Below are 4,939 nucleotides of genomic sequence, written 5' to 3'. Positions count from 1 at the left end.
GTTTTTGTTGTTTCTTGCTGTGTGGTTCAGTCTGGCCTCAAAACTCTTGGCTCACACCTCTCCAGTTCAGATTATAAGCATATGTCATCATGCCAAGCAAATTAGTGATCATTTTAAAAGACTTGTAAACTACAAATTTGGTCCATACTATTTTGGGGGTTTTTGTTTTGGCTTTGTTTTTGTGATACTTTGAGACAAGGTCTACAATTCAGGGTGGCCTGGGTTTAACTCATGGCAATCCTGTGTCAGTCTCCCAGAAGCTGGAATTATAGGTATGTGCCATTGCTCTCAGCTCCACAGTATTTTATTTCATAAAATACAACTAACTTTTGACACAGTTAAAACTTGCAAAGAAAAATGTTTCTTAATTGGTTTTGTTAAAATTTGCATTGGTATAAATTAAACCACTGCCAACCTAAAGATCTCAGTTTTATAGAAATTTACTGTATGTAATCTAAGCCAGTTCTGTTTCTGGGAATGGAGGAACATGAGAAAGTTTGTCCAAATACAATTTAAGGAAGGGCAGAGGAAGGTTTTTTGTTTTCCTGTTTGCTCCAGTGCTATTTATTCCTCACAGCTTTTTAAAAAGTTGTCAAGTATGTAGGAAAGTTTTAAATAGTATGAACATTGAATGTGCTCCACTTAAGATTCAACAGTGACTAACATTTTGCCATTTAGTTCTGAAGCATATTTATGTCAGTCACTGTAGTGTGAAAATGTACATAGAAATCTGGGCTGGGGCTGGAACTTGCCAGGAAGCATGCTGTTGATGTAAATCGACCTCACTTTGAGCTTCCTCTTCATACATAAGGCTTTTGTAAGAAGATTGGATAATGCAGGGTTGTGAGTTTGTTGGGGGAGGCAGGTTACTGTGGGTATGATCTGAAGGGTGTATTCCTTAGCTCCTACGTTCAGTTCAGTCTGCTGCTTGGCCTGTATGAAAGTAGCAACTCTTTCCATGCCATTCTCCCCTGAAGACTGTCAACCAAGGACTTGTAATAGTCAAACTAAACCTCTTGAAGTTGGGTCAGGTGGTATCCCAGCAGTGAGAAAGTGACACATGGCAAGCTTGCACAAGTCCTTGAATTTGATCTCCAGCACCACCATCAAAAAGTCAGGGAAGATGGTTAGGGTGTAAAACAAAAGGGACCTAGTAAGACTAGTAAGTTACATGTTTTGTTTGTTTTTACTATAAAGGGTACAGTTAACAAAACTGCATAAGAAAGCAGTGTAAGATACAAATTTCAAAGTTGACCTGAGATCTTCACTATCATATTGTCTCTTGTTTTCTTCCAAATAGTTGTCCATGCATTCCCATACAGCGAATTCATATAAAACAACATAGCATAAAACTGATCAGAACATAATGAGGAAGGCGAATTGCCTGGTTTGAAACCAGGCAATAGGAAAGTCACTAATGGCTGTCATAGACTAGCTCGTTCTCTTAAAAATAGCTGTCCATGTATATTGAAGTTCAACAAAACAAAACAGGCTAAAATAACACCATCAATTAGAATAAAGCAAAAGTATTTGCCTTCAAAGTGATGGTAGAAGGAAATGCCCCCTATTTGGTACATTGCCTATGGTCAGCCTCTCAAGGGATGTCCAGATCACTGGCTCCCACTTGCTGGGGCACAGGGGTGGGGGGGTGGGGGAGGATGTGATACTTGATTCTCAATCAGTACCCAGCAGGCTCACAGACACTCACCAGAGTGGAGGTGTTGCTTGGTTTCTCAGTGCTCCAGGTCCCAGCATAGCATGCAGGTGGCTCCTGTCCTGGGCCGCAGCAGCCTGCCACACTCACAGCTGCTCACCAGGAGGGGAGAGGTTGCTTCAAGCTGTTTCTAATGAATTGACCATTTCACTGCCCAAGTTCTGAAATGGCCAACAGACTACAGAAAGACATCTAAAGGTTCCTGCTTGAAACCAACAGCATCAGGAAGCTGCCGGCCTTGATTTAGGGCCAGAAGTTTTCCATGTTAAGTGGGTAAGAATTACTATATTAAATATGGCACTTAAGCTTGATAAACACCTAAGAATTGTTCTTGAAGTGTCACTTGTAGAGTAACAATTTGTAGAACTAGCTGAAGGTGGGAATAACACCAGGTGTGGAAGAATGGAGTTTTTAATGATGAATTGATCTGTGTGTTTTAAGTTGTATGTATGTGTTGTGTTGTGTGAGCTTTATATGTTTTAGATTTTTGGCTTTTTTTGTCTTGGTTTTATGAGGGTCCGTTTGGTACTCGGGGTTGAGCCCTGGGGTTTCACACTGCTCTACATGCTGCATGCCCAGCTCCTTTTTGATTTTGAGACAGGATCTTACTACCAGGCTCCACTTGAACTTGTGATGCTTCCAGAATGCTGGACTCACAAGTGTGTACCATCACACCTAGCTAAGAATTTTTTTACAATTACAACTCACATTTCATGCCTAAGAAAACAAATACCAAGTACCCAGTCCATATTCAGATTTTTCAACTCATCCCGAGTGTCTTGCTTTTTCCTTTACAATCTGTTTGGTTTACACATGACATTTATGCCTTCCCAGTGTAACTTAGATTCATTTCCACCTTTTTAGTAGTATTGACTCCCGAAGAGTCTGGGCCTATTTCACTGTGTGTTTACTAATTTTGTTTGTTCTTCCAACTCTAAATAGGCTTAGATTAAAATTAAACTACCTTTTTTTTTCCTTTTTTGTACCAGGGACCAAACTTGCCAGGCAGATGCTGTGCCATTGAGCTATATCCCCGGCCCCTAAATAAAACTTTTGTAAGAATATGTCATAGGGTATGCTGGTTTATATGTTGTATTACAGCATAGCTATATTGAAAGGGATCTTCAGAGAAATCTCTAGAAGAGATAATTGGTTCTTGTACAATTATGAAGGCCAAAACCCCCAGTCTGTCATTTCTGAGCTAAAAAAGAAGCCAATGGTGGAGATGTAGTTCAGTTCTGAGGACTGGGAATTTGCAATATAGATGATCTATAGCGTGTAAAAAAACAAACACTATTTGGGCTCTTGATGGATTGAATGATGCCTGCCAACACTGGAGAGGGCTGTCAACCCATCATATCAATTTCAAGTGTCATTTTCTGGAAGCATCCTCATAGATGACCTCAGAAATGGTTAACCCAACCATGATCGCTTAGTCCAGTCAATTTGACACAAAATTAAACCTAAGTTTTTTTAACCTTTTTGAGACAGGGTCTCACTATGCAGTTCAGGCTGGCCTTGAACTTACTTTGCAGCCCAGGCTGGTCTTGGACTCCTAACGATCCTCCTGCCTCAGCCTCCTGAGTGCTAGGATTACAGGCATGAGCCACCGCGCCTGGCTATTCTATCCATTTTTTTTTTTTTTTTTGTCTTTTTCATCGGTACTGGGGATCGAACTCACGACTGCCTGCTTTCAAGGCAGGCGCTTACGCCGCTGAGCTAAACCCCCAGCCCCTATTCTATCATTTTTAACGATACTCATGTACATCTTACTACCTAGATCCCCCAATAAAGACATAATATTCATAATTCTGCCGAATGTGGAGGATCGTTGCACGTTTGAGACCAGACTGGGCTACAAAGTGAGGTCAAAGCCAACCTGAAGAACATAGCAAGACCCTGTCTCAAGAAGAACAACAACAAAAAAGGGGGCATGATTCTACATAATGTGGTGTAACCTGCATATAACTAAAAACAGCCATTTTTCAGAGTTAAAGCTCTTCAGTGATGTTTACTCTGGCTGTCCCCTAACTTAAACTGTATGAAGTAAAGTTAATATTGAATACTGTAACAAAGTTAATATGTATATGATAGGATTGTGCACGTGTGCACATAACCATAACAAAATGAGAAATTGGCTGTGGGAATTACAGTCTGTGCATCTATAACAGTATCTGATATTCATAACTTCCACCTTTCACTTTTTTTTATTTTTCCATTTACTAGAAATTAAACCCAGGGCTTGGACTCTGAGCTACTTCCCAGCCTTCCCGCCCTTTATAAAATTTTTAATATTTTTGTCTTCTACCTCCTTTTTAAAATTAATACTAGTTTTGAGGCAGATTCTCTCTGAGTTGCCCAAGTTGGGCGGAAACTTGCAGTCCTCCTGCCTTGCCTCCCAGAGTGCTGGATTACCGGGCTTTACCACCACAGCTACCCCAGCCTCCACTCTTCCTTTTAACAAGCCCCTCAGGGAGTTGTGGCTTTACAAATTAATGTAACTCGAACCTTTATGAAGGGTTTCAGCTATGAGTCCTACCTGAATTGGGTTGTGAGACATACTAAGGACTGTTCAGTCGCATTTGTCCCCGGAATAGTTTCTCACTGGTCATTCAGTCATCCCATTCAGCAATGTGACTTCTTTGCCTATTGATTTTTTTTTTCTTTTTTATCGGTACCGGGGATCAAACTCAGGACCACAAACTTGCAAAGCAGGCCCTTATGCCACTGAGCTAAATCCCCAGCCCCTGCCTATTGATTCTGAGGCATGAAGAGTCAAAAGCAGCTGGATCATTTTAACCTTATATGAAATTGATCTCCTGGTGTAAGCTTTTTTTCCAGAACTAAAACTTCTAGGCCAACAGATCATAAAGTCACAAGAATAGGAAACAATTGTTGCTAGTGGGTCACTGAGCATATTGGTGAGTAGCACTCCCATTTCTACTGTGGATTTGTAGACCCACAAATTCTGTTAGTGGAGAAATAACTGACTCGGTCTACAACCTTTTATATAACTTTGGCCCAACCCTCTAAGGGATTGCCTCCTACATAGTACTTTGAGTGTTAAAAAGGCATTTCACTGTTACATCAAACTTTCATGATGGTGGGGAACATGGTAAGACTAGGGAGTTCTATGGGCTTAGTCCTACTACTGCAGTGAATTCCTTGATCAGAACCAGTACTATGACCCTTCATAAAGCATTCTTAAACCAAGTGCTGTGGCCC

At 40.8% G+C, this 4,939-nt stretch overlaps 1 non-coding gene across 1 annotated transcript; it reads right to left on the bottom strand.

Moving 5' to 3' along the window:
* Nucleotides 1-1,833: 1,833 nt before the first annotated feature.
* Nucleotides 1,834-1,967, bottom strand: LOC111756086 (small nucleolar RNA SNORA2/SNORA34 family). Its single transcript, XR_002790581.1, has one exon. It is a non-coding gene; the product is annotated as a small nucleolar RNA SNORA2/SNORA34 family (small nucleolar RNA).
* Nucleotides 1,968-4,939: the final 2,972 nt, after the last annotated feature.

This window comes from Cavia porcellus, unplaced genomic scaffold (assembly GCF_034190915.1).
Source record: "Cavia porcellus strain 051 isolate PalLab524CR breed Dunkin Hartley unplaced genomic scaffold, mCavPor4.1 scaffold_18, whole genome shotgun sequence".
Lineage (NCBI taxonomy): Eukaryota > Metazoa > Chordata > Mammalia > Rodentia > Caviidae > Cavia > Cavia porcellus.
The sequence above is the reverse complement of the archived record's forward strand: the minus strand, read 5'-3'. Positions and strand labels throughout refer to the sequence as shown.